Below are 26,086 nucleotides of genomic sequence, written 5' to 3' on the forward strand. Positions count from 1 at the left end.
AAAAAATTAATTAAAATTAGTTAATATTGCCAATGCAATTTTAAGAGCCGGACTAGAAACCGGAGCCACCAAAAAACTGTTTGTGGTTGAGTAGCCATTGAGATGAAAATTTGAAAGATTTTTAGAAACCAAGAGTCTAAACATAATATAAAAAAGGTAATTTAAAAAAAAAAGAAAAATGTTGACCGTATCAAAGGTCAACTTCATTTTTGAACCTTTTATATGTATATAATATGATTCGAAACCATTTTTTTAAGAAAATGTTGACCATTATAGGTCTAAATATAAATACTTTTAATCATACTCATATCTAATTTAATCAATATTTACCTATATTTGATAAGTTATAAAATTATAATTTATAATATTATTGTTTTATGGTTATATCATGTTATTTTATTAACAAGTAGACATAATGTGAATTTATTTCTTCTATATATACATATACCTCTCATATGCATTTACTGTTATTTTTATTTAATTATTATGTTATCCATTTAATATCTGGTTTAGTTTTTTAAAAACCAAGACTCACTAATCTTTTTGGTTTTACATCTGATCAAGTTTTTAAAATATTGATTATTGCTCTTAAAATTATTAATCCTTGAAAAAAAAATACTACTACCTTAAATAAAAGGAAGAAGGACAATAAAGTCCCAAAATAGAGAATTTATGACAAGTAGATCCCCAATAAAATTTTCTGAAAAATAAGTTGTAGATATCAATTCAAAACAGTTGCAAACAAGAATCTCAATTACAAATTGAGAATTATATTTAGACTTTAAATGTCTTATTTGTAATTAAAATTTTTAAATTTGCAATTGTCTGAATCAATATATTTACAACTGATATTGTAGAAATTCTTATCAGGGACCTAATAGTCGTATATTCATTATTTTGGGATTTGAATGTCATTCTCCCTAAATACAATGAATTCAAAAAAAATCTTATTTTGTTTCACCAACCAAACAAGTTCTTATTGAAGATTACACATGCATATAATATATATTTTCAATTTTCAAATATATGTATAGCTTCAATTTTACGAATACACACCCAACATTTGATTTTTCTTCAAACAAATTTTACATCATCGTGAGAGTTGATCCCATGTCGATTAGAGAGGCTCATTTGATATCCACCTCTTGAGCATGGCAAGGCATTCTTCAGGTTTGAATTCTGGAGCTGTATGTCCTGCACCCTGCAATTATCGTAATTAAATTAGATGCATAAAAGTTCTTTAAAGTGTAATCATATTGTATGGTATGTTTTATTGAAAACGACAAAGTTACTTTTTTTATTTTAATACCTTCATGGTTGCAAATGTCATGTGATTGGAGTAAGTCCTTGTGTTTTCAAAGATAAATAAATTGAAAATGTAAGAGCAAGTATTATCCTTAGAACTGCGTGCGTTTGTAATAAATATGAATGCAATAATATGAGCGATTTAATTTAGAAATCTACCCAGCAACTTGGCCATTGACATGCCAAGGCCTCCAATCATCAACAACGGAATAATTCAAAGATATAATCCATGCTTGTTGCTGAGAAAGGACATACCATGTCATGATCGCCAGTGCAAACAACACGATTTCATGTATTATAAAATTTTTTTTTTTTGGTCGAAAAGAGAGAGAGATATCATTAACACGAAATGTCCCAATGCAACTGCAGAAGAGAAAAGGAAGAAAAAATGATAGAGTGTAATATAGGCTAAGCCGAACTATATGAGTTGAAAAAAAAAACCAAAAAATCTGAGTTAGATTGGGTTAGAGCCCATTTGATCCAAAAGTTATCTAGTAGGGCCAGAAAAAATCAATTTTTATTTGAGTGAATTTTTTCAGCCCAACGCTACTCGGTTCAACCCATATAATATAATCTTACCCATATGCCCGACTTTAAAAAGTTCTTTATGAGGGGAAAAAATCAAACAGATAGGTGGCAGATGGAGGAACTAAATCAAAAAAGAACACCAAACGATAGAGATTGGGGGTTTGACAAGCCAACCTCGAAGGGACAGTCCTTTTAAAAAAATGCAGTGTTTTCAGAACCGGACCGGACATTGAACCGGAAAAGTCAGCGGTTCACGGTTCGCATGGTTCAACCGGTTGGACCAATGGTCCAACCGGTGACGTAATAATTAAATTAAAAAAAAATTATATATGTATATAATAATTTAAATATAAAAAATACATATAAAATTGCTATTTAACTTAAAAAACTTAAATATTTTAAGTTTATTATGACTTAACAAGCTATATGATACACTATAATATCAAATGATTAAAAAAATTAGTCATTTTTTAAAAAAATTTGATAAAAAATAAAAAAAAAGTTTTTTTTTGAACAGTCCGGTTTTTGAAAACCGGATCCGGTTCCCGGTCCGACCGCCGGTTCGAAACGGCTCAACCCGGCTCAACTCTGAAAACGGTTTTTTCCTTTGAACCAGACCGGAAACCAGACCGGTCGACGGTCCGACCGGTCCGACCGGCCGGTCCGGTCCGGTTTTCAAAATAGTGAAAAAATGCTTAGCTATTCAATCATTAGCTAATAGCTAGAACAAGAGAGGAAGGTAGATTCTCATAATCTGCTACAAACTGCTCACTAACTAAATTTCCCCAAAAGATGATAAAACTCCATAGCAACAAAAGCAACTAGCAAGAAATTAAACTTAATAATTTCCAAACTTTATTTTCTGGAGGTACCCATCTCATGTCGCACATCCTTGGGTCTTTGTCCAATCAGCCTCATTGGATCAATACAATCATGCCAAAAAACTCACCACCAAACCATATATACCACCTGAATTCATGCATTATAGTGCAAAGCCTATTTGATCTAATCTGTCTTGTATCTCATCTCGAAAAATAAAAGGGATTGAATTTTTGTCCAAAAAATCACCTCATCCTATTTAGGAATGAGACAAGACCGAGACTTCTGGATAAAGGAGACAAAATGTGAAAAAGAGACATAATAACAATATTTATTAAATTATATAACTTGCTAAATCCAAGACCTAAACAATATGAATACATAAATTCAATCATTGAGTTATTGCAACTACAATTCAAAATGAAAACATATATATACTCTAACTCTAACTGAATGGATAAAGTATTAAATTTAAATATTAATAAAAAATAAAATATAATAATATATTCAGGATAGGACAGGATGTCTTGATGGTGATCCAGTGTCCCATCCCAAATATATTTTTGTTTTGTCCCACAAAATCTCATCCTTTTTCTTTTTTCAAGTTAGCACAAGCTTGTTTCGATATGATTGGGACAAAATTGGATTAAATGGGACGAAGACATGCATCAACACTCCTAATTAAGATAAATATATTATTCACTAAGTTTAGGTGATAATTCGTACAAGCCAAGAAAATTAATTGAAATTAATTGTTGTTCTCACTTTTGTTACCTCCTTTTAAAAAATACTGCTACCTTAAATACAAGGAATTGTGACAGTCTTACTAATGTGTTTCGATCCCTCTCTCTACTATAATTACTCAATGTTATCCATGCCAACGGCAAAAAAATTTGTCACTTGTTTTATAGAATTGACAAAATAATTTACAAGTAGGACTATGAATAGATTTTATAAAGTGGCTTATAATTAAGAATAGAGAGCAATAGAAAACCCTGACCTGTATATCAAAGAACGATAACCCCTTGTGCTGATATTTGCATGAATATAAAAGCTGCTAGTAATTTCATACTTATAATTTACATCGCTGTTACAACACTTCCAATATCCTACCGTTTCCTGCAAACACATAAAGTCAGCCAAATGAAGACAATAAATTATTTCAATAGAACCTACATGGATTCCCTGCATTCACAAAAGGATGAATATATAATTATGAATAAATAACTTCTAAAAAGAGGTTATGGGAAAACTAAAGATATGGCTATGTGATCGCGCCTTTCGAACATGGAGTGCTTTTCGAACGTGATCATTATTGGCCCAATATGTTTCTTGAATATATCCTAGTCGCTATCACAGGGAAAATGAATGATGTTAAACAATATTAACGATGGAGAGGATCTATTTTAAACATTAATATTAATTAATCAGTAGAAAAAACATTATCATATAATTAATAAGCTAGATCTCACATACGTACATTGTCGATAGATTGAAAAGTTTCCAACTCCCATTGATTTTTTTTTTTAAGCAGTTATCAGTGAAAAATCAAAAGGCACTTCAGTTTTTCTATGAAATCTACAAAATTCACTACAAGTCTAATCGAAGGCGTAAAGGTCTTCATAAGTCATTTTCCTTAAACCTAACATTTCAAATAAAACTTACAATAATTCCTTATAGTCCAAATTATAGGGAAAAATACTTGCTCCCTATTTATGACAACAAAATTTTCAAGCATGCCAGAGACACAGAATCTCAACATAAACAAAGGTTTTCAAGCTCCCTTACCTCAATTTGTCCAAATGCAAAGATGTAACAAATAATAAGAAGTAGCTTGATTTGTGGTATAAAGCTATAGAGTTACAGAACTGCAAGAAAATTGAAAAGTGGAACTAAATCCTAAGTATAAGGTAATATATATATATATATATATATATAAAAGAGTAACAAAGTGTCTAGGTTGTGTCCCGATTTGTCTTTCCTTTGTTCCCTATTTATATTGTACATTTGAGGTCGTTATGTCTACAAAACCAAAAGCCCTAATACTTCATGTTGAAATATGCACTCCTGCTTGGCACGGTCTCTTGAGATTCAGGGTAAGTCCAAGCAATGGTCACGCATCCAAATAACAATTCCCTATACCTAGTCGTTCCGAGTCTTAAGAGTCACATTCCTTTGATGACTCAATACTTACTTAGTTTAGGGCGTTTCCTTTTAAACGAATTGGGCTTTGTCTTAGATGATGGCTTATCAGGCATGATGTTTCCTCTTTCATAATTTTGAGCTATTATATAACCTCACTTTATTTTAGGCCCAAATACTCTTTATTCTTGATTTGATTCAAAATATAAGGCAAAAATGTAATGTTGATATTTTCTCCCATCCTTTATTTATTGTTAGTCTTATTATGTTTTTGGGAATTGGGCATTTTTGTTATCAATGGCTCATTCTGCTGGACATTTTATTTAATTGGCGAGATTAATTTTGGTGAAGTGCAAAATTAGAAGTCAAATGTTTTTCTACAAGTTTAAGGAAACTAATAACTAGTACTCGTTAAGAATCACGAAGTAGTTACCTTTGCTTTATACTCCCTTCAAACCATAATATAAATCATGGCTAATTAATATGCATTTATAAAAAAAGGTTGACTAAAATCTTGTTTTACTCAAAATCCCAACATCTTTCCAATCATGCCTTTGGTAATAAATATAACATTTGACTTATTTAAAAATAACCTCATTAATTACTCAATAAAATAAGGGTATAATTGAAAACACACACACACACACACACACACACACACACACACACACACAAAACACATACCAAAAGACATATATTTTTGGACCAAGCAAATCTTCTAAAAAATGACTTATATTATGGTAAAGAGGGAGCAATTAAGATCAGAAGTATATTCCCTTCAATCCTATTTATAAGGTAGAGAGAGAAAAATTTTTGCTCTTGTTTATAAGTTATGTTTTTAATTTTTTTATCACAAATTTTTTCTTTTATCTTCCATTATAAAATGTTAGTCAAAGAAAATACTCCCTCTGTTTCAAATAATAAAATACTTTTGAAGTAGATTCAGCGTGATAAAAATAAAGTTTCATTAATTATATTTTTTAATATTACCCTTCACATATATTCTCTCTTTAATGTTGTCTCATCAATTGAGTATTAAATGAAGAGTATTTTTGAAATTTTATATTTTTTGTTTTGAAAAAATAAGGTTGTAAAATATGTTTAATGAGAGTTATTGGTATATGTGATTTTGCCAAAAAATGTCTTATAATTTAAACGAAGAGAGTATATGCTATTAAAGTATATATATATATATATATTTAATAAGGATAAAATTAAAAAATCCTTAAATTTTTAGAAAGAGTTAATGAATTTTAAAATTTTTCTTTGTTCCAATGAAATATGTTAATTGTGACTTATATTCAAGACTAGATGAGTCACATACACATATATTTCTAATATAGATTGTATTGTTGGAGAGAAACTAGATTAATATGCAAAAGAGTTAACCAACATTTTGATGGAAAATTATTGGCCTTCACTTTTTGGGCTAGAGATCTCTTCATCAAGGAATTTCTTGGCATTTCCAAAGTAACATTTTTCAAACAAAAGATGATAATCACAACCATTCAAAGTAACCAAGATAGATTGAGTAACCTTTGAATTTTTCATTTTTAAGGAAAACAAGCTTATAAAAGAGAATGGAGGATAAAAAAAACCAAAACTAGAGACTATAGTGCAAATGGATTAACTCTCATACCAAGAAATGAATCAATGATCTGACACTTGATAATGATGCATTGGATGTGCTCTAACTTCTAACCAAATTTTAACACGATCCAATAGTTAATGAATTCGTAACCGCCAATTTACTAGAACTACCCTGTGAGTTGAAACTAAACTCATGACAAAGGATAACAACACTGATGTGAAGGAAGGCTGACACTCTTCAAAAATTAACTTATCGAGAAAAAGAAATTATGACTCTGATACTATAAAAGCTATCAGAGATGAGAGAGATAAACTAGAGAATGGTTGAAAAATATCATGTATGTTACTAATAAATAAACAATACAATAATGACTAATAATTACATAATAATATCAAATAATATTTACTAATAATGACTTAGATATATACATAATAATGATACAATATATTTGGAGAATATTAGCAGCTATGTTATGAGAGCTAGCAAGTAGCCTCTCATACGAAACCCAACCATGCATGGATATATATATATATATATATATATTAGTTGGAAGTAGGGTTTTTGATTAAATAGAAAAAGAGAGCTCCACACAACATTCAATGACACTCTACTATAGTCCACCACTATACCAAACTGAATTCTCAATTAAGCTTTTGCCAAGTTAACGTTCTTCTACAAAAAGAAACCTAGAGAGTCCCACTTTATTACCGGTTTGCTTCAAACCTTCCTCGTGCTGCTGTTTGTACTCTCGAAAAGTGAAGCTTCTGTAAACCCTAGGCGTGCCATGGCTCTCTATCACTGCGTCATCCAAAGGCCTATACAAATATGCCACAGAGAACCTTTCTTCCTTCTCTACAGCAACCACTTTGTGTATTATGCTTCTGTATACTCCGTTGCTCAGTGCCTGCATACACATATATATAAGTTTTCAGGGGTTTTTCTTTTTCCTGAAGAAATTAAAGCCCTAGTATTAATTAAGTATAACCTTAACCTAGTTAGCCCAGTTCTTGTGGGGTCATTTATTTGTGGAAAACTTGTTTCCTTATTTAATTGTCATGATTCTTAATTCCCTCTCTTTACATTTATTGGCGCACATAATGATTGTGAAATTACGTCTCTCTAGGTTTTGCCGCTGGTGATGATGATAGTATCGTTAGAAAATAAATATAAGGAAGATGACCATGTTTGAAATTTTAAAATCTTAAGGTCATCATTATTGTATACTAAGATACGTACTTGACCAACTTAGAGTATTGGCGGCCATTTCATGATGATATATATGTATATATATAAGATGAAGTTTTTAATCTTCTAAAAACTTTTACGTCTTTTCTAATTATACTTTCATCAAATACCCTATATAAGTATTTTAATAATAAAAATTAAAATTTTAATGCATCATTTTTTCAAGAAGAGTAATAAATAAAGTATGATTGCATGATTATGATCAGAAAAATAGTTATAAAAATTACATAATATTCTATATTTTAGATCAAACAAAACTTTTAGAAGATGTTCAATATATTGTTGTCAAAAGGGAATATAATATACTCCCTCTAGTCCAAATATAAGGCATTGGTAATTAATTTATGGCTTTCAAAAATGTTAGTTGAAGACCTTAATTTCTTAAAAAAATTTACATTTTTTCAATTGCACCCTCATTAAATACCTTATATAAGGGCTTCGATAATAGTAATTAAAATTTTAATATATCATTTTTAAAAAAAATAATAAATGAAGTAAATATATAGTTAGAAAAACAATTATAAAAGTTATCTGTAACACCTTATATTTTGGACTAAGTAAGGCTTTTATAAGATATCTTATTTTATAGTCCGGAGGGATTATAAATAAGCCTTTCAGACTAATAAATGGTCCTTTCTGAGTTCATCTAACCTGCACGTTCTTATGATTCGTAATCACTTGTAAGTTATAATCACTGCCAAAAAATTATCTTCTGAGATAGATTTTCCCGACGGTAAAGATCATTTTAGTGATGGAAAGCCAAGCAAATCATTTTTATAATCACTTATAATTACCGCCAAATGGAATATTCTCATTGCTGGGACTCTCAAGTCAAGAGAGGGAAGTCAAGCAAGTCATTCAATATTAAAATTAATAATGTCAGGGTTCTAACAAATTTATTTTTCTGTTTTGCTACATTAAATTTAAGAGGAGTTAAACTCATATATATATATATATATACAGAAAAAAGTTTTTCTATGTATTTTTACAAAATTTTGGATTAGTATATTGTTTATAATTTATAAATAATATTTGGGAGAATGACAGTTAGGTCCCTAACAAAATTTTCTACAAAATAAATTGTAAATGTCAATTTAAACATATTCAAATAGAAATTTTTGTTATAATCTAGGAGTTGTATTTGATACTTAAATATTTATTTACAATTGAAACTCCTAGATTTATAATTATTTAGATTGATATTTTAAACTATTTTTTCAAAAAAAAATTTGAGTTAACTGTTATTAATACAGAGTTCTAGGACCTAACTCTTATTCTCCCTTAATATTTCTCTGCTTTTTTTTTTTTTTGAGAAAGACCTTAAGCTCTTTTTTTGCTTATTAGAAATGAATGGAATGGAATTGATTGAAAGAATAAAGGTAAAAATAAAATAATCAAAAGAGATAAATGAACACATTCATAAAAAAGGGAATAATTTAGTTTATGGATTTAGAAATCATGATTCATGATATTTTTTAAGGGTGTGATCATTCCCAAATTTGTAGTACATATTAACACGTTTTATCATATTTATTATGAAAAAAAAGAGTGATTTAGTTTATTTTTATTTAATTTTTTTCAATCCATTCCATGACATTCTTTAATAAGCAAACGAGACCTTAATATTTCTCTTTGACATACAAGAAATCTTTATAGGTTTGGACGAAAGACAATGGATGAGAAGGAAAAAGGAAAGAATAGAATGCTTCATCGAAACCTCTCACTTGGTCAACAGCCCCCCCTTCCAAATCGCTTTTTTTTCTTTTAACCAAGAAAATGAAGATAATAAAAAATATATATTTTCTGAAGTCCTACATCTAATATTTTAAAGTTTCTAAAACTTTATTATTGGGAACAAATCCCAAACACGGAAAAAAATCGCTATTGAACTATATTATCAAATTCTTTAATCTTCCCCCTTTTTAATTAACACCCAAACACATATATTTAGTTAACATGTGCTTTTGTGTGCATTCGCACGTTTTAGATAATGTTCCATCCCATTTCATTTATAAGTTAATTTTAATATATTTTATCAGAACTATAAAAAATCTTAAAATTTATTAACAACTATTACTCTATGTTAAAAAATGCAAGTCATATTTAGTGTCATTTTAAAGTGAATCACCTTATTAAATAAGGGTAAATATGAAAAAAATAATATTAATTTAAAGATAATTAACTACTTTATTATGGTGAAATTTGATTAAAATGTGTTATATTTTTTAATGGAGAGAGTGAGTTGCTTATATTTTAGACTAAGATTAATCATGAGAAATAGGGAAGTATATAAGCTAGAGTAAAGATAGACAGACATATATACCTCGAATAAATCACCAACATTGACCAATAAAACATGAGGATTTGGTTTCACTCCAATCCATTTTCCATCTCTCAGCAATTGCAATCCCCCAACCTGGTCTTGGTACACTATGGAGAGGAAAGACGCGTCAGTGTGAGGCAACAAACCAAACACCAGTTTGGGAATCGGACATGGCGGATATCTGTTTAACCGAAGAAAACTCGTGTTTGGCAAACACATTTCTCGGAAGTAGCTGGATTTGATGTTCAACTCCTGACCCAGGATTTCCGCCAAGCTTTCTGCCAGAGGAGCCACCTTTCTCACAAATGCTTCAGTAATCGATCTAAACATCAAATAATTATTATTAGAATTGTGTAACTAATTAATTACAGATGTTAAAAAAAATAAAAAGTATCTATTTACAATGCACCAAATTATGTACTGTCTTTAATTCAAAATATAAACATTTTCCCTCAACTAATCTTAATAAAAAATATTAGCATTCTCTTACATGTGAAAAATCCCCCCATTTAATTTACCCTTTATATTTATTAATATAGATCATTGTGTAAAGTTATCTATCGCTCATCATAAAATGCATTAGTAATTGGGATTAAGGGTAAAAAGAAATAGCAATATATATTTTTTATGAGAATAAAAACTTTATTGGTATGTGAATTTTTTAAAAAAACTGCTTGTATCTTAGATAAAAGTAAATATATGTTATAGTTTCTTTTTACACATTTAGAGAAGTGACCAATCAATAGGATGAAATCCAATAACATACTCTCTTCAATCTTTATTATAAAACACTTCTAAAACCTAACCATCTCACTGAAACCAATGAGAGATGATTAACTTAATAAATTTATTTAAAAATAGAATAAACTTTCAATTTTATACCATATTTAAAAGGAACATTTTTAAATTTGCATTATATTTTCTCTCATAGTAAATGGCTTTAAATTGGAGTAATATTGAAAAAATCTAACTAATATCCTAGCAAGTGACTTATAATGAGCATAATCAACGTCTTTTAGGAAATGTAAGGGACTCTATGATAACAACAAATCAACAAAGCACAATAAATTTTTAAAATCAACAAAACACAATAAATTAGAGGGAAGGGGAAAGCTATGCTTGTAGATATACTCTCCTTAATTAAAGATTAATCTTCTGCCAATGGCTTTAGCCTACTGACATGAAATTCATTCTTACTTATGTGACAAGTAACAAGTTCAACCTCGTCATTTTCAAGCATTTATCTACCTTATGTTCAAAAAAATATTAAGGGAGTATAGTCTGTCAGAAAAATATAATTGTTGGTCCCCTATATTTTTAGCTTGTTTGGTATTAGTTCCCATAATTTTGTTCATTGCTCCAAGTCCTTGAAGTTTTATTTGTCTATAACATTAATGCCTATATTTTAAAATATGATCTTTAAGTAAGTTGTATAAAAAATGAGTAGTTGGCAAAAAAAAAAAAAAAAACAGAACATTAACTCAAAATTTTTAAATATGGTTCAAATGAAAGAAGACATGACAATTAGGACAAGCATGCAGAAAGGTCAACAGTCATTTTGCTCATACAATGTCCTATACATCATAATTTTACCAACTCAGCAACAAAATTAACAGATACACACACACATTCATACATAGATTAGCAGATTTAAATTTGTTAGTGACAATAAAAACTAACATTACAAATAAATGGAACTTAAATAATTTGGAGTAATAGAAAAAAAATATAGAAACTAAGACACACTAAAAATATAGGGATCAGACCAGCAAATGTACTTTTCCTAAACTTGTTCATAGAATACCAAATTTGGATGAGCGTGTGGATCCCCTTATTACCAAACAATGAAGTTGCAAATGAAACTTACTAAACACATCTTATGGAGTTTATAGATGAATGAAACTAAACACGCACACCTCCTCTTATAATGAATTACTTTACTACTTCTATATAAATTACATTGAATTCAATACTGATACGTCTAGGCTCTACATATCTTTTTGGTCCTAATTTAAGCTCATCCATCCTTACCTTGATAATACAAAAAAAGAAAAATGAAAAACACACAGACAGAGCTAAAGTTCTGCGCAAATGTATTTGTGTATGTTCACACATTGACACACATGCACGCACGCACACATATGAAAGAATGTATACCTAAGACTTGTCTGGTGGTCGTCTTCCATGTTTGCTTGTCCGTGTGGAAGAAATATATGGAAGGCTTCTGACCATAGAAGCTGCTTGAGATTAGTAGCAAAAGGGTTGCCCCACTTGTAATGAACAGCTGTGGAAGATTGTTGAGACTTATCTGCAAAAGGCCTATGAAACGCTTTGACTAATCCCTCTGACGACAGCAACCTCTGCAAGAATTGTTGTGAGATTCCATGATTCACGAGTTGGAAAAATCCCCATTGTTTAGCAGCTTCAATTATTTGCTTCTTGCACTCTTCTCTCTCAAGATGGTCAGTATCGCTGTTTAAACGGCCAAGATCAATCACAGGTAGCTCACAAGTACTGCTCTCCACTGCTGTTGATAATATTGATGATGTTGTTGACTTTGAGTTCATCGTTCTTGTGTCTGACGATCTTCGGAGAAGCTTCTGGGAGGCTTCTAACAATGGAGGTTCATAATCCATTATTAATTGCTTGGAGCTGATCTCCTGAAAAATTGTGAGAGAATTGTACTGTAAGAAGCACAAAACGAAATCGGACTTTTCATGAAGGGATCGTCATTGACGAAGACTCAAACTGTTGCAGGAAAACACATGTACGGTACATTTGCCCCCAAAAAAAAAAAGCCCATACTAATTGCACCTTCAGATTGTAATGACTTTCATGTTTTTTGTGACAACAAGGATACATGTTTATGGAATGGGCCACAGCAGCGGATGGCAAGACATAAATGATGTATATTTCACCGATAATGAAATTTAATTTTCTAGTGTGTATAACCATATCAATTAGGCTATGTTATACGCGTAACAATTGATATTCGAAGTCCAGCTCCAACTACTTTTTTTTAATTAATATAATCTTCCACGTATAACAATTAACAAGTTGATTTGCTAAAAAAAATTTAAACAACAAATTAGATATATAAAGATCAAAATTATTTTGAAGAAAAAATTAATTATTTGGTCCTTGTAGTTTTGAACCAATTTTGTAACTCAATTCCTCAATTTTGACTCATAATAACTCAGTTCTTGAAATTTTGACTCAGTTATAAAGCAATCGTTAAACTTTACCTCTTACAATTTAGTCACTGAAGTTTTAACCTTTCAAATATTAGTCTCTATATTTTAAAAAAATAAAATTATAAAGATTAGAAAAATTTTAAACTTTTAATATTTATAATATTTATAAACATTAAAAAGGTTTAATAATTTAAAATATTAGTAATAACTTTTAAAATATGTTTAATCTTTATAATTTCATTTTTTTAAATATGGGAACCAATATAATGTTTAAGAGGTTGAAATTTTAAGGACTAAATTATAAGAGGTAAAATTCAAGGACTGATTTACAATCGAGTCAAAACTTTACTACAGACTGAGTTGCAACTAAATCAAAACTATAAAGATCAAATGATTATTTTTTTTCTATTCTAAACTATATAAATGTTTTGAGTAAAAATCTAGAAAAAAAATAAAAAATAAAATGAATGACTCCACCAAAAATATATATTTCTCTATAAAAAAATCATTAACAGCACTTAATTTATTCTAAAATCTCAATGCTCTCTCACTACGTACCCATTCTTCCAATTTTTCATAATCTCATCCTCAACATGCTCCTCCCAATTTTTTAAATCTAAAGTTCTAGATCCAATTAGACTTCTTCCCTTTAACAAATTTTGCATCCCAACTCCTCACCTAGATTTAGGTGACTGTGTCATCTTTCTCTCCTTTTTCATCCTCTTCTCCTTGTTTTTCTCATGAATAGTGAATTCAAAACTAACATATCAATGGAAGAGAAATAAAAACTTAGTCCATATATTTACATGATGTATTATAAAATCACTGCAAAGAAATGACTTCTAATGACGACTTTTAGTGGGCTGTTGAAAAGAAACAATATTCTATAATCATAAAAGTTATCACTGAAAGTCTCACTTTTTATAGCAGTAGTCAAGTTGTCATTGAAAGTGTGACTTTATGCAAAGACTCTAAAAAGTTGCCACTAATTCTCAAACATGTAGCAGTGGCTATTGCAAGTCTCTGATGAAAATCTAAGTTTTAGTGACTATATATATATGTCACTGTTGAAAGTTCACAATCAGTAGCGACTTCTTAAAATTGTTGCAGAAGGTCACACCTTCAATGGCAACTTTGACCATCATTGTTATTGAAAGTTTGACTTTTAGAACTAACACCCATAAAAGAATGGCAATCAATATTGAAGAGTTACCCAAATTAGCTTGACTATACTAGAAGCTAACAAAATAGTGCTAGCTATTAAATAGTTGTATTAAAATGATCGTTGATGCTACTCCGATCCAAATTGTAAGACAATTCTAATCATATTTAACATATCAAATAAAGTAGGCATTTCCTTATTTCCATGAAAAAATGACGTAACTTTCCCTTTTTGCCCTTAATATGAAAAGTAAGAAGAAGTATTTAGTCAAATTATATTTTCACCTGATATTAATTAATACAAGGATAAATTAGAAAAAAAAATTTCAAAGAATACTATGTGTCATACATTTTAGATCAAGCTTAGAAATCTCTTATAATTTGGACAGGAGCAGTACTATTTAAGTTAAGGAATTTGTTGTTTAAAACGATAAAAAGAAGGAAATTAAACAAATTTAATCGAAGGAGTTATATTAAGTGAAAAAACAATAAAAAATCAAATAATATCCATTAATTTTTTAAGGGAAAACTTTGGGCCAGGCTGTGTGGAGGGCATCCCCTCCGTACGATCCGCAGCCCGGTCTAACTCAAAGTGAATGGACCGAACCGGTTCAATAGGCTAGCATGCTCTCCGAAGATAGCCTACAAAATAGAACTAACTGATCGATCAGTAATATCCAACAAAGATCACAGAAGAAGTTATTGCGTTCTCTTCAAAGAAATTAACTTAATGAGAGAAGAAGAAGAAGAAGAAGAAGAAGACATGTCATGCTTCGGAGTGCTAAAATCTAAATTATTACCTGATCACTTGAAAGAACTCAAGGCTGCTTTGGAGTACGTACTTTAGCCCAGAAGCAAGAAAAGAAAAGAAAAGGAAAGAAAGTGACTGGTCTTGCTCAATATTTAATATTTGATAGAATGAGAGTTCCAGTGAGATCTAGCCATATTTATGCATAAAAGAAAACCCTTCATGTAGCTAAGTAGCTTTCGACAAATCTATGATTAAATCAAAGATGACGCGTTCAAAGCCGAAAAAACACACAAAAGGTTAATTCGTGATAGCAACTTAAGTGCGCAATAATTGTCGATAATTATAGCATACATGTTTTTTTAGTTAGTTATTAATGCACAAGTATTGCTTTTTCAAATTGTTTTTTATTATAAAAAATTATAATATTAATTATTTCTTGCCTATGTTATTTCCTGTCCATATACAATGTTAATTAACCATTAACTAATGACTGTCTTTGAGAAGAAAATTAAAAGAAAGTGATCAGTACAAGTTTAATGGAAGAGTGCATTCTAGAAAAGCCCATTAAACTTATAAACCTTACATTTATTATAAAAATTCTTGATGTGAGACACATAACAATACACTTCAATTTGAAAGCTAATGTTTTCAGTGGCTCTACTCTATAGCACATCACTTGACTTCTTATTGGTCAAAATTAGTTAGAACTCTTTCTAGATAACCCTTTCTATATATATTTTTGGACCATAATATGTGGCATATTTTAGAAGCCCCGCTTAGTTCAAAATATTTAGGACATTGGCCAGGTATTATAATTTTTTTAAAAAAATTATACCCTTATTTTGTTATACTTCATTCAAGTAATTAATGAATGTGTTTTGAATAAGTCAAATATTATATTTATTCTATTCAAGCATATCAATGGAAAAATATAAAAATAGAAAATCAAGAATTTAATCAAATTTTTTTAAAAATGTAAATTAATTATCAATGACTTATATTATAATTCAGAGGAGTATCTATTTAATTTGAGAAAAAGGAAAATGAACATGGTAAGAATCGGATCATAGATTATGTGGACCACAGTCCAAATGGCTCCTTGTGAAGCATACAAAAAGAAGATGAAGATTTGATAACAAAAAGGAAGAAGGTTAAGATCTGCGAATGAGAGCCAAGAGAAAGAAAACACGAATATATACTGATAATTAATTCTTTCTAATTAGAGTTGTTATTCTCAGCTTTTTATTGCAAATAATTGAGACAGTAACCCACCAAGCTAGAAGATTTGTTTTTTTTTTTATTGCTCACAAGTATTTTTCTATTGGAGGTACTACTATTCAAAGCATGATCAAATACTAAATATGAGCATATCTCTTAGTGAAAATTCAAACGTTGGTTTTATTATGCTGTGAAAGATTAACTCTTACTGTTAGATTCAATGCTCATTTGTCTAGAAGAGCTGATCTTGAGCGTTGAAATTTTATGTTGAGTTTGTGATATCGAGGTTGTAAAAATCTTGACTGTGTGAGCTTGTGTGTTTAAGGATTTAGCATAGCTCAAACCTAATGAGTTTTTGGATGAATCGTGAAAATCCTTTTTTTTTTTATTCGATCACCCAACATCCTGGAAAACCTGGGAGTAGTAAGACTTTCCATCCAGGCTAATCTAAACTCTCGCTACGTGAGACCATTATTAATGATGACAACTTCATGGATATTTTAAGGATGTCTTTGACATATTTATTTAACATGATTATATATTTTAAGATTAAATTTAAAATTTTAAAATAAGCTAATTTAACTTTTTTGACCAGTTAAACCAAGCACCTTCAGTTGAAAACCCATTATATTGTTGGTGAGCGTATATGAGTTTTGGAAAAGTAAGTGAAGATACTCTCGTCTGCTTTAGTCCCTGGAAAAGAATCACAACTAAGGCATAAAAAAATAATTTACTGACAGTTAAACTTTAAAATATTAGTTGTACTGTTGTAGTATAACAAGGAACTTATTAAAACTTCCATATTTTGTAAACTATCTAAATTTATTTATTTATTTACCATCCATCATTCTTTAAGAATGTTTTGGAATATAGTTATCACTAAATTTTACTCTCCCTAATTTTATTTATAAGTTACTTCCAACATGTTTCACCGGTACTAAAAAAACCTTAAAACTCATCAACTCTATCTTAAAATTTAATAAGTTTTTAACTTTATTCCTGTTAAATATATATACTTTAATAACATATTTTATCTCTCCAATATTTAATGAAAGGTAAAAGAGAAAATTTGTAATAAAAATTTAATAACGTGACTTATAAATAGAATAAAAAAAAATTTTTCTCTCTATTCTATAAATAGGACTAGAAGGAGTAAGACCTAATCAGTGTCATTTCCCTCTAAAAAAAAATTCTTTTTTTAGGTTTTCAATTAAGTTTTAGATTTTATAAGGTTCTCAGTTGCTTTTCCAGTAGATAAAGTAGTGGGGCCCGTTAATACCAAAATAAGTAGTGGGGCTCATTTCACAAGTGCAATACTATAGTCTATCATTCAATCTAGCAAATTTTTCTTAATTAAGAATCATAATTTAAATAGTTCAGTAACTACAGGCCAAAAAAAGAAAAAGTCAGTACCTTCACCCAAATTATTAAAATTTTGATCATGATCGATAAATTAAAATGTGCGTGAATACTATGCATGACAACGTTCAACCTTTAATCTAACTATGCTTTCATTTTAAAAGCTTGCTCGCTAGATAAATATACAAAACACAAGTATGACTGCTCATCAATTCAGCAATAATTCTGTCTAACGAGCTTCCTTTTTAACTCTATAGTTTAATAAAAAATATTATATACATCTTTTATATTTTTTCAATGAAATATGTACTACAGTTAATTTCTAAAATAAAAACTACACGAATTTATCATTTTTATTCACAGTTATCCAATTTTTCTAATATATAGTTATTATATAATATTAAAATTATATGAAGTTTATCTTTTAATTTTAAAATTAATGCAAAAAAATCAATTATTACTCATATAATTAATATATCCAAAAATTATAGAAATTTTATTGTTCACAGGTCATAAACAAGTGCACCTTCCTCTTAGCAGGACCTAATTTTTTTTTTTTACCATGAAATATTATTTTCTTAAAGTTCCTGAAGGGTTATTGTTTTAGACACAATAAATTATTGTAATTGTTTGCACAGACATTACGATTTAACTATCACTGTTAGAGACTACTTTTGATAGGTTATCCTAGTATATATGATCAATATTGATAAATAAACAAATATGTAGGATCATTATCACTAACAATATGAATTCATAAAAGCTTATTAAAAATCACATATTATAATTCATCTGATACGTAAGAAACATATGTAATCAAAGAAAACGTACACTGAGGGAATCTTGTTGCGTTTGTATATATAGTTTTCCTTTATGAGACGTATCATCAATTTTTGTAAAGTCCTCTTTGATCTAACTTGTTAAAGTTAGAGATACTAGAACATTGCAAAGGAAAGAAAAGAAAAAGTTAGTGCAAGAATATTAAGTGATCTTACTTTAATGATGATAATACTATAGTACTAGGTGTTCGTGTAATCCTATGATTGGGAATTGTGGATCACCAAAGCTGATCAGCCTAAACCGCATCAAAAATATAAATGGAACAGTGGTTGATATTTTTTTTTCTTGATTCAAAAACGTGTAAATTCGTTCTTTGATATTTGAAGAATATATATTTTAAAAAAAATATTAAAATTAAAATAAAAATCATTTTTAATCAATTAAAAATTAGACTAGTTATTAAAACAATCAAAATATAGTTCATAGTTTAGTGGTTGGGGAGTGATCCAACTGTTGCCAAATAGATTTTTTATCAAAATAAAATAGTTTTATTTGAAAATAAATACAGTGAAATAGTACTAATAGCAATAGTAGAAAAGAGAGTGAGTCAATTACCCATAAGAGTGATACTATGAAATTTGTCTGGATAAAGAAAGAGAAGTGGACGCGCCAATAACCACTAAACCAGAAAAGTGCAATTATAACAACAGTAAATGTAATAATTCAACCCAATTATTTGGTGGCACACCAATGAAATGGAACTTGAATGGGTTTCAAATTGATTGGTAACAAGACATCACCACTTAGTGGTGGATCCAGGTGAAAATCATGCTCTTGTCATCGTATGGGAACATCATCGATATATAAAATTTTAATGCATTTTTTAGTTAATTAAATTGGTGATATATTATTTTTTGGCCAAAAAGTTGGATGGATGTATATAAATAGGTTTTTTCTTTTAAATATGCACAATTAGTGTGTGGAGATTCATGCATCTAAAAACAACTAAAGTATGATCACAATGTATGGGACAATTTATTCCATCCCTCGCAAAAGATAATGAAAAAGGAGGAGATTGCATTATTGTAATATATATTCCCTTTTATCAAAAGTCAAATAATAAAATTCATTACTTTTTTAATGCTACCATACAATAACAATTAGCCTTATCCTATTAAGTGATGTTAACATCATGAATTGCATGACACTATCAAATGCTTTATCATTAATCAAGCTTTTAGGAATATTATTAACCAATAGATCTTATTCAATAACTTTCATGTGTGTTCTCTTTAGTTGTCTTCTACCCCTCTTTATTTGACTTAAGATTATCCATTTTACTCTTTTTACCGATGATTCCCATAACCTTCTTTATATATGTCCAAACTATTTTCATCAACTTTCTATCATTTTCCTCTCAGTAGATGCCACAATCACTTTTTCTTATTTACTAATTTTTTATTTTATCTTTTCATGTATGTCCACATATTTATCGCAATATTCTCATCTCTCTTACTTCAACTTTATATATACTCTTGTGTTGTTTCTTTAAAACTTAACATTCACTACCTTATAATATATATGATTGGTTTTATAGCAGTTTGATGGAGCTTTCATTTAAATTTATTAAATATTTTTTGATTATAAATAACTCTTTTAGCTTTTCTCTGTTTAAACTACATGTAGCTTGTATCATATATATGTAACATCTCCATCAATTTTCTCACCATATTGAATAATTCCTTCTAAATTTAGAAAATTGTTTTTGTTCTATATGGGAATTAAACAAAACTTTCTTCTAAAACAGTTGAGGCTTTGAGAGCGTTTTATTGTTATGTGGGCCATCGTCCCAGAAAATCATGACTAAAAATCTGGCCAAAACAATGTCATGACTTAAAAGGAATATCCATCGCACACTGCTAATATATGTTTATGGAGGTGAAAGTAGAATGATTTGAACTTGATGTAATTCTTATCAAATGACTAGTTAAATTATATTAATTAGGAAAAAAGTAATTGTGTGTCGGCAAGGCCTGAAGCCATGAATGGAAAAATGTACAAGGCATGAATGGACTTTTTTTTTTGTCTTAATTATAAAACATGTCATTAATTTTTTATCACCAGTTTTTTCTTTTATATTTTCATTAAATGTTATAGTATATTATTGAAAATTTTCTAAGGCTTCTCACTAGCTTATTCCTTTATTAATAAGAGTAAAATTGGAAACTTATTGAGTTAAATGAATTTTAAAATTTTTCTTTATTTAAGTAAAACATATTAAAAATGACTTCTAAATATAATCAAAGCAATTATATATATAATACAATAAAATAAAGGGAGAATGACATCATAGCTCCATGGAAGAGACCTTATTATTATCTTTTAATCAACCGGAAGAGATTTTATTGCAATATAAACAACCCTTGATGTGGTGGACTTATTTGAGATGAACATGGTAGCTAGGGAGGTGGATTTATGATGAAAATAGGTTACTGTCCTTTGCACTACAATCGAAATGAGGAGCATCTAGGAAAGTTTAAAGCTATGTTGAAATCTTTATTTAAGAAAGATTAAATTGTTTTTTTGATTCAATGGAATTTATTAAGGAACATCCAAAAAATTTAAGATAGGTCACACCCCTACACTTGGAGTTGCAAAAGAAATTAGGAAAACAATTGTGTAAGATTGAGAGGTGTTTTATGATCATGTTTTCAATTACCACCTGCGTTGAACTGTTCGAGATAGTAATGTGATTGAATCAAATCAACCCAATCATGATTAACTCAAAACACTAGTGTTGTTTCAACTTTCAGTGCTCAATAATGAGCAAAATATATAAAATATATTTTAATATATAAAATCCATTCTGTTGACTAATGTCCAAAATTCTAGACAGTATCAGCAAGATGACTGGTTCATCGATTAACCTGTCGAACTAGCCAACTTGAGTTGGTTTTAATACCATGCCTGACTAACAAAATATAATAGCTCATAATAATACCTTAACTCCTCACGGGTAAAGCAATAAAAGAGGGCCAACAATACCTTCACGAATATGGCGATGAGATCCTGCAGGTCAGAGAGTTGCTTCAGCGAGAATGGCAAGCTAGAATTCAATATGTGGAACGTGAATATCACGAGCATGCTGACTTGCAAGCTAAACGTGGATTGTCCTTCCCCGTTGGGTTGGGTTTCACCCTATTATTGCTCAGAATGATTTCATTCCCATATCCACGCTGAGTCCCCCTTAATTTCGCTTTTCTTTCCTTTTTTCTTCTTTCCTTTGTATCAAAAAAAAAAAAAAAAAAAGAAAGAAAGAAAAGAAGGCTGATAATAATTCCAAATTGTCCGATTAAAGGAACTTAAAGGTGTCGGCGGTTGATTTATCTTATCATTTTGGTCGGAGAAGATGGTTTGAACTCTAATTCTTATTTTTCATGACAATAATTTACGTTTAGTCATTTAATTTTACATAAATTTTGATTTAATTTCTTAACTTTTAATAAATAAAATGTATTTTCAGTTCCATAATCTTAATACTGTTTAAACAAAACCAATATTGCAATAAACATCTCGGCAAAATATTTTTTTTTAACTTAATCGTTATTAAATTCAACGTTTGAAACCTAAATATTATTTTTCAAGATGGAAAAGAAAAGAGGCTTGTACTTACAGCAACATGCTCAACTCGGGACCTGCATTTTCTATGCTAAATATCTAATGTTTGGACCGGGCATTTGTTTCATCAACTTATATCGTAACCTGTAACCTGTTAACTAAAGTAAAACCTGAATGAAAGAAGAATGATGAATTGATAATTAAATAACATGATGAACAATACAGCTCCAACTTGGAGAAGAAACCATGAATTCCAAAAACACTTTGAGATTAGGAGGACCTTGTTAACCTCCTTAGAGGTGGGATACAACCCCTACACAACTTGTTAATATAGTGCCCTTTATATAAACTTGTAGAGTCATCAACAAACCTAGTAATTAACTCTAATACCTTATAACATTCCTATATAATATTTCAACATCCCCCCTCAAGTACTTGAACTTTTCGAAGTGTCAACTTGCAACCACACCAAGAAGTAGAGAACAACAACTATTGGAATATTAACAACTTTGATCAACTAGATCACTTACAAATTTGGTCAACTAGACCAACATTTTCAACTGACAAATCATCGTGAAGATATCTTCGAAATACTCTTATCCATGTTAAACCAAAGCCTTTCATTCTCTTCCCCAATGACTGATGCAGGCTTCAACCAAAGCTCTCTTTCATTTTTGGATTCATATGAGTGTTCCTTTGACTGTTCTATTGTAGAAAACATGCCCAACTTTTGAAAGCACCACTTGTTGACGTGCTCTTTCATGCTCCAATCAGCTTGAGTCAAACTCGTTTGATGAGTTTTAATAAAATATGCGCACACTATAGTCACACTCCACGATCTTCCAACAACACAATGAACTAAAGTCCCTCCAAGTTTTTTTTTCCCTTTTGCACTTTGATGAATAACACCAATTTATTGCATTATCCAAGCCGCTCATGTGACTCTAACATGCTCCCCTTGTTTTAAAAGTTTGCACCATCTTCATGAGTAGACATAGTCTTTTCGAACCCCTCTCCCATAGCCATTAAACTCACGAACTACTTCACAATAGAGGTAATTTCTCATTGCCCAGTGGCCTTCATCAATTACCTAACATAGCATTTATGTTATGCTGCAATATGATAACTACAATAATCAGAGTTTTCCCAAAAAAATGTTGACACGAAGAGCAGACTTTATTATATCACATAGTTAGTCACGAAGAGTAACCAAGTTTTGACTAGCTTAGCATCTCCCAAACAATTTTGATTCAAGTGAGAGTCCAAATGGATATCTGCATCTTATGTTTGGCCAACTTAAAATCAGTAGAGATCTCTCTGAAGCCATGACAAACCAGATCAAGCAAGAACTCTACTAATCCTCACAAAATTCACTATGGGCGAGAAAAGGAAGACCCAGAAAAGAAAAGCTTTTACAAAGAAGGAGAATGCACAGATCTTCAATAGAGGGGCCCAAAAACCATAATGTTGTCCAACTTAGCAATGTCTTGTTTCAAGGACTTCATCACATCCATTTGAATTAGCATTTTGTAGCTTGAAGAAGATTCAATCAGTTCAACTCCTCTACTTTCTTGATCTCTACTACATCGGCGACGTAATCAACCATGATCGTCTAAATCTCTGGAACGCAAACAGACACTTTCATCTGAATGATAAATTTTGATTGACAGAAGACGACATATTTCTGTCTATATAACAGGTGAACGCTCAATTTTGGTCGACAAGGAAACCAAAGAAACCAAGCTCGGACACGATTCCCAAACCTCAAAACAAGCACTCAAATTGTCGAGTTAAGTTTTCGCAAAACATATCATCAAACACATTTTCAGTTTCAGGACCAACATAGTTTTGCAGTACTTCAATATTTAGAGAAGGACTTATAGAAACAGAAGCTGAATGCAAATGGAGATGAAGACTTCAATCTTGGCACCCAATGCACAAAGAAGAAGTATGTAAGAACCCAGACACCAAAAGCTCACCTTCAAGATTTCTCCTGTCGCAAACTACACCAAAATTGATTCCTTGACCTGTTCTTGCTTTGTGTTGCAGTCAAGATCAACAACTTCACTAATGAATTAGCACACTTCGATCGCACCCCTGCCAGTGAACTCATCAATGATTTTCCCTCTTTTCAAAAAAAATTTTCACTGCAGAAGGGGAGGCAGCAACGACTTAGGTCGATGAAGAGATCAAATGAACGTTCACTCAATGGTTGCCATCGATTTGATGGAGTATCTTTGACGGAAAGCAGCAAGAAATAACAATGAGTGAAGTGGGGTATTGGCATGGAGTTCTTTTCTTCATTCTCCATCTGAATCTATAGCGGCAATTGAAAACGCGATGATAAGATCGAAGGAGCGACGGAAGCTTGGAATTGTTGGCTGTGAAGGACGTCACCGATAAGAGAGAAGCCAAATGGTAAGGTGAGGAATTTTGAATGCAGCAAGGACCGGGAGACATATTTTCATTTGGCAACTGAAGCAAAAAATCAAGGAACCGAGTCTTGGATACTCAATCAGCTTCCTGGATTAACCCTGGACGACATAAGGCCTAATTCTTGAATAGCAAGAAAAAAAAAAAATAGTAAAGACCCACACAGATCATAACTCTTGATACCATGCTAACTAAAGTAAAACTTGAATAAAAGAAGAATGTTGAATTGATGATTAAGCAACATGATGAACAATACAACTCCGACTTGGAGAAGAAACCATGAATCCCAAAAACACTTTGAGATAAGGAGTACCTTTGTTAACCTCTTTAGAGGTGGGATATACCCCTTACATAACTTAACAATATAGTGCCCCTTATATTAACTTTTAGGGTCACCAACAAACGGTTAACTCTAATCACTTATAACATTTCTTTACAATATTCCAACATAACCAAAAATTAACTCGTAATAGTATTAATCAAAAAAATACAAATTTCCAATATATGTTTAAAATCATTTGTTTGGATGTAATATACAAAATATTAAATTATAATACTTTAAACCATGAATCACACCGACCAAAGTTTGAAGCTAATGATTAAGGACGCAATGATGCACATGAAGAATTGTGAGGTCGCAATGATTGAGGATGATTAACACCACATGGACAATGAATGAAAATGGGAGATGCTAGGTGGCTTTATAGGTGATTGATGGTGATTGTAAAGACGAACGATGGCAACAAAAGAGATCCATGATGCTTTTTTGTTGATAAAAGTGACAAACGAAAGCTTGAAATACAAAAAAGAATAAACACAGGGGATTACGTGCTAGTGCCCAGATCACCAAGAGCCTACCACATGTCTTCTCGAATTAGATTGACAAAGCTTTAGCGGGTATAGTGGAGATGATGACTGTTTCAAAAGGTCCATCATGTGCCTCCTTTGCAAGAATGTCCGCACATCTTAGTGCTTCTCTATTGCTATGTAGGATTTTTATATCCCACTCACCAAATATCAGTCTTTTAGTATCATCAATCTCTGGTCGGAGGGGATGATCAACTCTATTGTCCCTAGATAGACAATTAATGGCTTCAATCGAATTGGAGTGTAATTGAACTTTTTTGAAGTTGTAGAGCCTGTCAATTTCTAACCCAGTCTTAATAGCTAGGATTTTGGCCTCTGTTGGTGGGAAGAATCCTAAATTCTTTTTGAAACCCAGGACCCATTCCCCTTGCTCATCACGTCTGGTACCTCTACATGCAGTAGTTTGATTCTCATGCACCGAACCATCTACATCAATCCTCATCACACTTGAAAGGGGTAGTGTCTAAGTGGTCGCTTGGTGAAGAGTAGAGAGAAAAATCCTGTGCTTAAACTTATTAGTTGCTACATCTTCCAAAAGCCTATACAAATAGCAGTGGATGATTTCACCAAGATTTGCACTCTTCCCTTCAAATATATGTTTGCACCCCTACGTCTATAGAAGCCAACAAGTGTGATAGAAATTTTTAAACTAGTGCCACTTGTTGACCTTTTTCCTCCCTGGGTTATGTTTAAGATTCCATCGCAACCATTCCTAAGTCACAAGATAAAAAAGTAGGTATATGGTTAGAAAT

The 26,086-nt window shown here is 30.6% G+C and overlaps 1 pseudogene; it reads right to left on the reverse strand.

The window, feature by feature from the left end:
• Positions 1–1,117: 1,117 nt before the first annotated feature.
• Positions 1,118–26,086, reverse strand: part of LOC129289015 (serine carboxypeptidase-like 18) — a 43,944-nt pseudogene continuing 18,975 nt past the window's right edge.

This window comes from Prosopis cineraria, unplaced genomic scaffold, assembly GCF_029017545.1.
Source record: "Prosopis cineraria cultivar Desert tree isolate PC_DT_omini unplaced genomic scaffold, ASM2901754v1 PC12, whole genome shotgun sequence".
Classification (NCBI taxonomy): domain Eukaryota; kingdom Viridiplantae; phylum Streptophyta; class Magnoliopsida; order Fabales; family Fabaceae; genus Prosopis; species Prosopis cineraria.